The sequence below is a fragment of the Hyaena hyaena genome, unplaced genomic scaffold (genome assembly GCF_003009895.1).
Source record: "Hyaena hyaena isolate Hyena2069 unplaced genomic scaffold, ASM300989v1 scaffold_1919, whole genome shotgun sequence".
Taxonomy (NCBI): domain Eukaryota; kingdom Metazoa; phylum Chordata; class Mammalia; order Carnivora; family Hyaenidae; genus Hyaena; species Hyaena hyaena.
In genome coordinates, this window is record NW_024082564.1 from 77,766 (window position 1) to 89,881 (window position 12,116).

Sequence of the window (12,116 nt, forward strand, 5' to 3'; positions counted from 1 at the left end):
TTATATATAAAGGGCTTTTACTGGAATTCATAGAGCCATTTTGCTACACTTCACCCAGCGTATACCAACTTGTAACAACCTACATACTCTAATGGGGACATCTGCATGGCCGGGACATATTTATCTGGGCACTGTTGAAAAAGGCAAGGGAACAGACCTCAACTTTGGCCCTTTTAGCCCCCTTGACAGCTGATTTTATCCTTCCTAGAAATGGTTTTCACCAGCCTTTTAAAATATGTTTGTAAGGGGCGCCTGGTTGGCTCAGTCAGTTAAACGTCTGGCTCTGGCTCAGGTCACGATCTCACAGTCTGTGAGGTTGAGCCCTGCATAGGGCTCTGTGGGGACAGTTTGAAGCCTGGAGCCTGCTTCAGATTCTGTGACTCTCCTTCTCTCTCTGCCTCTCCCATGCTCGTGCTGTCTCTTTCCATCTCTCAAAAGTAAGTAAAAATGTAAAAAAAAAAAGTTTGTAAAGAGGATTAGTGTTGGGCCAAAATAAAATTTGTGCATCCTTCTACAACCAGAAAAGTCCTGCATGGTCACAATCAATACCCCTAAAGTCCCTCTGTGGAAAATGAAGGGATAGGAGAAATTGGGGAAGACAAGGTCAACTCTTGGAAGTAGGGTCAAGCCTGGATAAGAGTGACTGCTCCCAGCACCTTGCAAGACTGACAAAGCTTTTGCCTGTCAGTCGAACAGCCAGCCAAAGTGCAGGGCCAGGAGATGAGGCTTCTTCTGACCAGCTGTGGAAAATTAACATAAGGGACGCCTCTTCCTTCTTGTTCCTATAGATGGGCAATTCCCCAACCAAGCCCAATACTCCCTTGGGATGCATTCTGAAAATTTGCAATAATTTTGATCCCTAAACTCTTGGGGGGAAAAAACTCATTAATTATCTTGGGGCTGGAGATCTTGTAGGGAACTTCCAGTTTCCTACTGGGGCCCAGGTAATTCCATCCCAAGATCCCATTAAAAAATGGTATTGCCACCACTCTCAAGCTTGTGTCTTAGAGAAATTAAGGAGGTCTAAGGTTAAACCCATAAATTATGCTAAATTAGCCACTATTTTACAAACACAGAATGAGAGCCCAGTGGCCTTCCTGGAGAGGTTGAGGGGACTCTTATCAAATATACAGCTATCTCCCCTGACATCCCTGAGGCTGAGATGATTTTAAAGGACAAATTTGTCACTCAATCAGTCCTAGATATTCAGAGGAAATGCAAAGATTGGCTGTTGGCCTGGAAGGGACTCTGGAGGGGCTCTTATGAGCTGCCAATCAGGTATATTATGACTGAGTTTAAAAAACAAAACACAGGAAAGGAGGCTTAAGAAAAATCTGAGGCCTTAGTCCTGCCCTTACACACTGTCAGACCAGACTTCCAGAGGTCGTGGCACCAAATACCATCTACTGGGCAGTCAAAGCGCTGGAAGGAGACTGCCCTCAGGAAGAACAATAGAAGTCAAGGCCCCACAAGCCATGCCCCTTATATGAAGACTGGGAGTCTGAATGCCCTGGGGAACCTCTACCTGTGAGGGTTCAGATAACCAGTGTCCCTGAAAGGGACTGATGGGGCCTGGGGCTCTTCCGGGGTGGCTCTGGAACCAACTGTCTATTGGAAGCCCAGAGCCTCTGGTAACTCTGGAAAAGTCAGGTAACTAAAAGTCCGGTTCATTTCCTTCTTGATCCCGGAGTCATCTTTTCCCTCCTCCTTTCCACTCCGGGTCAACTATCCAAACGCAGCATGACGATTAGAGGTATCTCCGGAAAGCTTCTGACTAAATTTTTCTCTCAGCCTCTGGGATGCATATGGGGAAAACTAATTTTTTCTCATTCTTTCTTGATAATACCAGAGAGCCTTACTCCCTTGCTGGAATGGGACATTATAACTAAATTAGAGACTATAGTGCTACTAACTCCAGGACAGATAAACAATTGTCTTAGTTTTGAGGAATTAGTGGATATTGTACCCTGTAGATACCAGGGTTCAGGAAAATAGTTTGCTGCTATATCAATTATTAAAAGAAGCTCAATCCCACCTACTCTCTCTCCAAGGAAATAAACTGGGGTCTGACTCACCAACACTGCCTCCAGCCCTTGGAATGGTTACAAGCAGAGCAGGGGCAATTACTATTACCTAGCTCACAGAGCTAAAAGATCGTGAAACCACTGCATCAGGTCTTTCATTTAGGGAGGGATTAAACTTATCAAATGGCCCACAGGATGTTTACTGGGAAAAATTTGTCAAGGACAGTTCAGCAAGTAGTATCAGCCTGTGAAGAATGTCTTAGAAACAATCCTCTCAGCCACAAACTTGCTCTCCAAGACCATCAAGGACCTGGAAGCTATCCAGGGAAGACCGACAATTAGGTTTCACTCATATGCCAAGGTCAAAGGAATCCCAACATCTGTTGGTATGGGTTGACACTTTTATTAATTGGATAGAGGCCTTCTCCTAAAAAACAAAAACAAACAAAATAACCCCAAAATTAAAAAAAATGGAGAAGGCACAAGAAGTAATAAAAGCTCTACTTTATAAAATAATGCCCAGGTTCGGCTTACCTAAAACTTTGCAAATTAATAATGGTAAACAGCTACCTTGAACCCTTTCTCTGGTAGGACTCCCAGCTCTGTATAAAGTTTTACACCTCATAATAAAGCAAACTGTCTGCTTATACTCAGCAAAACTCTAAACACTTCACAAGCATTAGATACTTTAAATTAAAAAAGTTAAATAAAGTTAGGGCCAGAGTCTTGGAGAATAGAGCCATCATTGATTACTTACTCCTCCTCTATCACATGGGCTATGAGAGAGTCCCTGAGATGTGTTGTTTCAATATAACTGATAATTCTCACAGTCTTAGAACTGATAGATGACATCTATTCCATTTGCATAATTGGACAAAGTCAGGGTCTCTCTTGGATTGTTTGACAGATTTGGGACCTGGGGACATTATCTTAAGATGCCATCTTGTTGGTCAGTATAATCTTTGTGTTTTTCTCCTTGTGTCTGCCAATGTTTGTGCTGCCTCATGTCTGCTAGCCTCCCCATAGAACCATACCGTGGACCACTGGGCTGACCCTTGGGTAAACTGTACTCCCACACCGTCCTTGATCAGCTTGAAGAAGCCAGAATGGTCATCATGGTCCCTGTTCCCTAATGCCAGTTAGAGGCCCTATTTCAGGGGGAGGAACAAATAAGGAAAGGGTTAACATTAGGCAGGGAGAGATAAGGACCTTCAGGGAGGCAGACTGCAGCTGCAGGTGGGAGGCTGAAGAAGCAGATGGGGTTCTCCCCTTTTGAAATCCTTTATAGGTGCCCTCCCTCCATTATCAAGGGCATAAGAGGGGATCTAAATAAGATAGGCAATCTAACCCTAATGCAACAGATACAGGTTCTTGGCTCTACCCTAACCCTCTTACACCACTGGGTTAGGAAGCAATTACCTGTGAGTCTGACCACAGACGCTCACCCCTTTAAACCAGGAGATGCTGTATGGGTGAAGGAATAGAATGTCTAACCCCTAAAACCCTCTGGGGGAGCCCATTCACTGTCATTTTGTTCACCCTACTGCAGTAAAGGTAGCCAAGGTGGGTCCCTGGATTCATCACAGTAGAGTGAAGCTGGCATCTCGAAGCTGGGAGTCCGTTCTTAATCCATCAACACCTTGCAAGCTGACCATACAAAAGAAGAGGTATGCAACTCCAGAGGCCCTAGGAGACTGAAGCCCCGCTTTAGTCACTCTGGAAGCTGACTGAAATACACACGGCAGAAGCTTGAGGAATTGACGATCCGGTGGAACAAGTAGACTGTCCTTATTTTCTATATCTGTTTCCTTACTGTGATGCACTGTCACCTCTTGTTTCTCACTATTATGATTCTTGCTCCACTTTTCACCTTAAGGATTGGCAGAGGCCACCCCGGCCAGCGGGGAGTGTCGTGAGAGGTTTCTGTTAGCACTGACCTTCCTTTTGTGGATAGGATGCTTTGTTGGTATTGGTTGCTCCTAACCTGGACCCCTTCAGTAGACCTAGATTCCTCATCATGTGATCCATGTATTTGCATAACCAGGTCAGGCTAGGGAGTCGCTGGGAACTTACTATACCATCATACCCACGTCTCATGTCAGGTGACCTACAGACACAATAAGACCACCTATTCTATCTGCCACTGGGAGAGTCAATACACTTGTTTTCACCCACAACACTCAACGGAGGAATGGCTAGAGGTCCAGAGTCACCTCAAGACAGGCACCACTGGTGTGGCTTGACTAATTAACAAAATTCAAATTACCAATCAAACTGGCTAGTATCTATATTCTTTGATGTATGTAGAACCACAAGGGACAGATTGCCATATGGTTTGCCATGTGGAGGTCTGACGTGGGAAACAGAGTACCGACTCAATAATAAATACATGTGTGAGGGGTCTGGTATGTGCGATTCCTAGCCCCGGGCACCTGAATTCTTCTGTCTTTATTGGAGCTGTGTCACATGGGCCACATGGTAGACTAAAGACAAAACAGCACTCATCCAAAAGGGTGTGGTTGAGTCAAACTGCCAATAGGGAACCTGTAACCCCGTTAATTTTACCATCTTTGACCCAGGAGACTCAAAATGGAAAATGTACCACCAGATTGGTATGCTTACCTATGGGCAGGGCATAGACCCAGGAACTATGTTGTAGTTTAAGAGAGTTACTGTTACACAGGAGGCCATGACCCAACAGGTCTTTCATTCCTTTTATGAAGAAATGGAGAAGGGCCCTCCTCCTGTCTTGTCACAATGAAAACTCTGTTTCTAGCCCTAACAGAGACTATAGCCCAGACTCTAAAGGTCTCTTCTTGTTGTGTATGAAGGGGAACCAACATGGGGGGATCCATGGCCATGGGAGGCTAGAGAATTAGATCGCCACGAACCTTATAATGGAATAGAAAACCCCAGTCCCACTACCAGGGTTTGGCTCCTCAAAATCCCAATTATTGGGAAAAACTGCCTTGCCCAATGGGGAAGAAAGTTCACCATCCCTGTTGAAAGCTTAACGTGCCTAGGCCAAAGATTTTATAACTCAACCACCCAGGAAACCCAATGTGGGTTCCCCAGATCACCTTGAACCAGATCCCCACCCCTCATTTAATTTTTCTCATCTCCAAGAGGCCTGGGACAATGTGGATGCTTCTATCCAATGGTGGGCCCCAGGTGCATTATACAGGATCTGGGGAAGGACAACCTATACAGTACCTCCCTCAGGCTGGTCAGGGTCATGTGTGCTGGGAACTATTCGTCCACCTTTCTTCCTGCTCCCACTTGCCAGAGGGGAACATATGGGAGTCCAAGTGTATGGGAACAGGGAGACTCAAAGGAAATGACATGTCCTACAAATTGGCAACTGGAAAGATGATGAATGGCCTCCCAAGTGCATAATTTAATATTATGGCCCTGCCACCTGGGCAGAGGATGGGTCCTGGGGCTACTGCACTCCCATTTGCGTGCTAAACCACATAATAGGGCTGCAGGTGGTTGTAGAGATTATAACCAATGGAACTACCAGAGCTCTTAACTTTCCAGCCAAGCAGCAGACCAAAATGTGCATGCCATCTATCAAAATCGCTTGGCCTTAGAGTACTTGTTTGCTTCTGAGAGAGAAGTCTGTGGAAAGTTTAACCTGAGCAGCTGCTGCTTAGAGATAGATGATGAAGGAAAAGTCTTAGAGGAGCTCACAGATCGAATGAGAAAGGCTGTGCATGTTCCAGTCCAGACCTGGAAAGGTTGGAACCCCAGGGAGTTATTTGGAGGATGGATTTCAACTCTCAGAGGATTCAAAACCTTTATAGATATTATCTCTTAATTTTGGGAGCTTGCTTAATCGTACCTTGCCTAGTTCCCCTGGTCATACAGTCTGTCTCCAGCATCACTGAGGCAAGGGTTGAAAGAAAAACAGCCACACATGTGATGATGTTATGGAAATATAAATCTCTGAACCAAGATGATGCTCTTTGACCCAAAATAGGGGGTCCAAGCATCAAAGGGGGGAATGTGGTAGAGCCCCTCCCTAAGGAATGTGGTGGAGGCCTTCACAGAACAAAAGAAGACAAGTGCAACTCCTATATACATATCCACAACTCTGACATGACTCTGTAACTTGGACTATGTCCAATCGGACTATATGTGTCACTATATGCGGGAGACAAAGAAGTAGAAATTGCATAAAATTTTGGCTACACCCCACTGAGCCCGTGCTGGCACAAATAAAGTTGCTTCCTGGAAAGAAGAGCCTCAGTGTCCTGTCTTTGTGAGAGAATCCTGCTAAACTATGATGTACCAGGCACTTTGCCTAGATGATCTTGTTTAATCCTTGTAAGAAACATTTGATCAGCTACTTTACCACATAAGGACTCCAAGTCTTTATGTCACTAGTAAGCAACAGTCGTAATTCAACTGCAAGTTTGTCTGACTTCAAAAGTCATTCACTTTCCATTATACCAATAGAGTAAGAATGGTAAGGGAATGACTAATGAACTACTACAAAGGAGTAGTTGAATCAATACTTTAATTTTCATAGAAAAGCCAGTGCCAGAACTACATAATGCTTTCAGGAAATCACACTGAGCTGAAAGTCCAGGAAATGATGCTGCTCATTTTAATATTTCTTTTTGTTTTACCTTTTTTCTAGGCTTCTTTATTTATTTTGAGAGACAGAGAGACAGAATCCCAAGCAAACCCCATGCCCTCAGTGCATAGTTCAACACGGGGCTTGAACTCATGAACGGAGAGATCAACAGTCAGATGTGTAACCCACTGAACCACTAAGACAAACACACACACCCTTTTTAAATATTTCTTATAAAATTCAAAAGAGGACATCCTGGGGGAAACATTTTTCAGAATTTTTCGTGTGAAAGAATATATGGAAATAAAGGTTCTTATGATCATGAAAAACTGACATTTAAAAAGGTAATGGATTAAATATGTACTCTGTAAGTAATTAAATATTACTGTATATCATATGCTAGCTAGCAAGCACCATTTGTAACAAAAATGTGTGGAAAAATACTTTAGGTTATTAATGATTTTTTTATATAAATTGGTGAATCCTATTGGTTAAGGGGGTATGGGAATTCTTTGTACATTTCTTGAAAATTTTCTCCAAGTTTGAAATTTGCAAAAAAAAATGTTAAATAATCAGCATATAATTTTATTTTACTGTTTTTTGATTATCAATTCAAAACAAATGTAAATGTGGTTGAATCTAAATGGAAACTCTACTATATCACTAAGACTTAGAAATTATGATTGCTCTTCATAGAGCAAGAGACTAGAATAGAAAAGAAAGATTTGTATTTAATGTTTACAACTTAATCTCCAACAAAACCATTTTCTCTTGATTCAAGAGATTTCTCCATTGTTGACTCTTCACTAGGTGTCTGGCTACACCGACCCAACCAACTCAATAGAGAATTATTTGGGAAATGGGAGCCATGAAATGAAGGATACAGTGCTGACTAGCTTTTATTCTTATTCTAGATTACTAGCCCAAGTTGGGGGTGGGGGCTGGGGGATGGGGACGGTGAGATACAAGAAGCTTGGTAAGAAAATTCTTACAGAAATTCAGCCAGCCAGTAAGTCAATAATATTGATTTGTGTGTGGTACCATCTACACAGTAGAGCGTAGTGGTTAAGAACATGGGTTGGGGAAGTAGACAGAATAGGGTAAAATCCTGACCTTATTAAGTCTGTTACCATGATGAGCAAACTGCTTCACTTTCTGTGTCATAGTTTCCTCACCTATAAAATGAGACAATAATAGTGGCTACCTTGTGATGAAAATATGTATTGTATACATATATATGTGTTCAATGCTTAGAAGCCTGCTCAGTTAATGTTGGTATCCTCTAAGCTAAGCACTAGAGATTACAATAGTCAACAAGATGGACCTGAGTTCCCAGCTTGTAGTGTGGAATGCAGACTTGCAAAGTAACAATTAACAAGAACGTGTTTTAATTGTCATGCTTGGGACATATAGGAAATAAGAGCTAATATTCACATAGCATTTACTCTGATGGGTACATTTAAAGTGCTTTAGAAATTATTCACTTATTCCTCATAATAACCCTATGAGAAGATAGTACATTTGTCCCATTTTGCCAATGAGGAACTGAGGTGCCAGAGAGGTTAAGTCACTTGATTAAGGTCATACAGGCAGCAACAAAGCCAGGACTCAAGCCCAGGCAATCATAATTAGAGTCCATGTTCCTTTTTTTTTTTTAAGTTTATTTATTTATTTTAGTAATCTCTATTCCCAACATGGGGCTCAAACTCACAACCCCTAGATTAAGAGTTGCATTCTCTTCCAGCTAAGCCAGCTAGGGGCCCCACATCCATGTTCCTAATCATGCCATTCTGTCTCTTTTAATTATCTGAACTCAGAGTATTCAGAAAGATTTCCCAGAAAACATTGGCTATGCTAAGATCAGAAGGCTGAGTGGAAGTTACCAGGAGTGCAGCAAAGAGGAGGCTAGGGCAGTGTTACAGGTAGAAAGAATAGGTGTGTTAAGTACAGATAAAAGAAGCCATGATACATTCATTCAGGAGCTGCAGGAGTAGAGATATGAGTTTGGAAAGATAAGTAGCTCCCAGATCTTGAGACAGCTTCTAAGTCACTTTATGATTAAGAGTGTAACTTTTATGCTGAGAGCAGCTGGGAGCCACTGAAGGTTAAAACACGAGAGAGGATATGCTCAAGTTTGCATTTTAGAAAGATCATTCAGCCTGCCAAGGGGACGATAGACTGGAAGGGCACAAACCTAGAGGCAGAATGAATAGCCAGAGGTGATGTGACCAATATTATGGAAGTGACAGTGAAATATAAGGAAATGGAAAGTTTCACAACTCAAGAGATATTTAATATAGAGATGGGGTGCTTGGGTGGTTCGGTCATTTGAGTGTCAGACTTCAGCTCAGGTCATGATCTGGTGGTTCATGGGTTCGAGCCTCCCGTCGGGCTCACTGCTATCAGTGCAAAGCCTACGTCTAATTCTCTGTCCTCCTCTCTCTCTGCCCCTCCCCACCTACTCTCTCCCTCTCTCTCAAAACTAAAAACAAAAACCTTAAAAAAAGAAAAGAAAGAAAGATTCAAGAGGTGAAATAGAGCTTGGTGACTGATTAACTTAGGAAGGAGGTAGATGAAGAGTCACACCTATACCAAGACCTTGGATCTATTTGAATAGATGATTTTGCACATTGGTGGTGCCCAAACAGAGATCCCACAAGAAAAATGAGAGACTTAATTGGAAATATTATTAAATTGTTGAACATATACTTTAAAGAAGAAACAGTAGAGTCAACCTTGTTTGACTTTTTTTGTTCCCAAGCACATAGTAACTGCCCAATGAGAAAACTGCTTATGAATGAATGGTCAGATGTACAGATGGTCTTGAAATTCAAGAGAGATTTGGGCTGAAGACAGAGATGAGAGAATCATTAGCAAATAACGTTTGAAGCCATAGTGCTCGATGAGATTGTCCTTGATGAGTGTGTACAGAAGGAACAGAGGTGGGGGGTAAGACAGAGTGCCATGGATACCAACATTCAAGTGAAAGACCCAGGAACTGAGGCTGATAAAGGGGAAGGCTGGTAGAGTGAAATGGAAAAAACGAGAAGATGGCTTCTGCAGTCAAGGGAGGAACATGGAAGTGTTCGATGTATACAGACACAAACACTACTGAGAGAAAAGTCCATCTTATTATTATTATTTTAAATGCTTATTTATTTTTGAGAGAGAGAGCACAAGCAGAGGAAGGGCAGGGAGAGAGGGAGGCAGAGAATCTCAAGTAGGCTCTGCATTGACAGCGAAGAGCCTGATGTGGGGCTAGAACTGTAAGATCATGACCTGAGCCGAAATCAAGAGTCGGACACTTAGCTGACTGAACTACCCAGGCGTCCAGAGAAGAGTACATTTTAACAACCAGAACAACCCAAGGTGCCTGGGTGGCTTGGTCCATTAAGCATCCGACTTCTACTCAGGTCATAATCTCACAATCTGTGGGTTCAAGCCCCACATCAGGCTCTGTGCTGACAGCTCAGAGCCTGGAGCCTGCTCCAGATTCTGTGTCTCCCTCTCTCTCTGCCCCTCCCTTACTCATGCTCTGTCTCTCTTTCTCTTTCAAAAATAAATAAGCATTGAAAAACAATGAAAATTTTTTTAATTAAAAAAAAAAACAAAAACAAAAATAGAACAACCCTGCATCCTTGTCAAGAACTTCTGAGTGGAAAGGAGGAAGCAGAAGCCAGAGGGGAGGGAGAGAGGTGGGAGGCATGGAGGTAGAGACAGTGAGTGTGCAAAGTTCTTGCGGAATATTTCGTTACAAAAGGGAAGGGAGAGAGGGTGGTGATGGCTGGAGAAAGGAGATATTCTAGGGAGAGCTTGGAGTCTGTTTTGTGTGTGCTTTAGAGGAAGGATTTAGAGTTGGCGGTGGTGAGGAGGTTATAGATAATAATGCTGATAACGTTATTGTCCTTCTTGTTGCTGGAGATAGGGACACAGGAGAATGTTTTGAGTGAAAGGAAGGAAGGAGAAGTCATTGATTCTGAGGAGGGAAGAATGCGGGGAGAAATCGAATCCAGAGTCTGGGATTAGTTTCTGATGGAATAAAGGACAGATGTTCCCTTATGTCCTGAGAATAGGAGGGCAGAGTGAGTGCAGAATGTAATGTAAGCAAGGGGCCGGCCAGGATTTGAAGGCATTCCCTTACGCAGGCTTCCGTTTTCTCTGTGAAGCTGGAGAAGGGGCACATTTGCGGATGGCAATGAAAAGGCTCAAAAGTTTTAGGAGAGGGTAGGTTTGAAATAAAAATTGTGATGAGTGGGAAAGCAAGCTCACTGGGGCAGAGAGTGGCCAGGCAGAGCTGAGAGTTCACCTGTGGTTGGAGACAGAGGCTTGGGGAAGGCGGCCCTGTTAGGGTTTGGTCTGCGGAATGTGACAGAAGGAGAAAGGACAGAGGACATCAGCAGGAGAGTGCTTGGAAATCCGGGAAATCTGGGCTGGACCAGGAAGAAAGTAAAGACAAGAGAGGTGAGAGGTGCGGGAAGATTGGGCCCCCCAGCTCCAGAGATGCCAATATTTTGTGTTCTGATTTCAGAAGCTAAAGTTCACAGCCACGTCAGATGGAAATCTCTGAGATGGGGTAGAGAGAGGAAGGTGGGTCCCTGACATAAGGAGTTATTTAAAATGGGGGGAATGTTCATTCGGGCATATGAAGAGTAGGGCATGATGCTAGAGTTGTACATATGTGTTAATTCATTTGACCTTCAAAAATAAACCTAACAGCCAGGGGTTATTATTCCTGTTAAAGAAAAGTTGTACTCAGGAAGGATATTTGCTCATAAGCTACACAGCTTGTCAAGGACTTAGCCGGGACCCAAACTCTGATTTTATCCTCACCCCCAAGTCTTTTTTTTTTTTTTTTTTTTTCTGAGAGAGAGAGAGAGACAGCGTGAGCAGGGGAGGGTCAGAGAGAGAGGGAGACACAGAGTCTGAAATAGGCTCCAAGCTCTGAGCTAGCTGTCAGCACAGAGCCCAACACGGGTCTCGAACCCATAAACCATGAGATCATGACCTGAGCCGAAGTTGGATGCTTAACCAACTGAGCCACCCAGGTGCCCCCTTTTTATTTTTTTAAGTAAACTCTATGTCAAACAAAGAAGTTGACCTCACCACTCTGAAATCAAGAGCGGCATGCTCTATCAACTGAGCCAGCCAGGCAGCCCCCTTTCACCCCCAAATTTAATCATTACTTTGGAACTGCTCCAGAAGTCACTAGAAAGAATTGAGCCTCTTTCACAGCTTTTTAAAACTAGGCTTTTAAAATTAATTAATTTGGGAGTGCCTGGCTTTCTCAGTTGGTAGAACACGTGACCTTGATCTGAGGGTTGTGAGTTCAAGCCCCACGTTGAGCATAAAGCTTACTGAATTAAAACAAAATAATACAAGTAACTAACTTATTAAATTTAATTAATTTAAAGATTATCTAAAAATTCAAGCCATAAAGATGGATATGCGGGGGTGCCTGGGTGGCTCAGTTGGTGAAGTGTCTGACTCTTGGTTTCAGCTCAGGTCATGAT

At 43.1% G+C, this 12,116-nt stretch overlaps 1 long non-coding RNA gene across 2 annotated transcripts in view; it reads right to left on the minus strand.

Moving 5' to 3' along the window:
• Nucleotides 1–12,116, minus strand: part of LOC120226983 — a 78,575-nt gene that overhangs the window by 46,484 nt on the left and 19,975 nt on the right. The window contains exon 4 of one of the 2 annotated variants that reach the window (XR_005527136.1): nucleotides 7,722–7,781. The exons of the other annotated variant lie outside the window; for it this stretch is intronic. This is a non-coding gene — a long non-coding RNA (uncharacterized LOC120226983). Of the gene's footprint in view, nucleotides 1–7,721; nucleotides 7,782–12,116 lie in introns of those variants that run through there. 2 annotated transcript variants of the gene reach the window in all.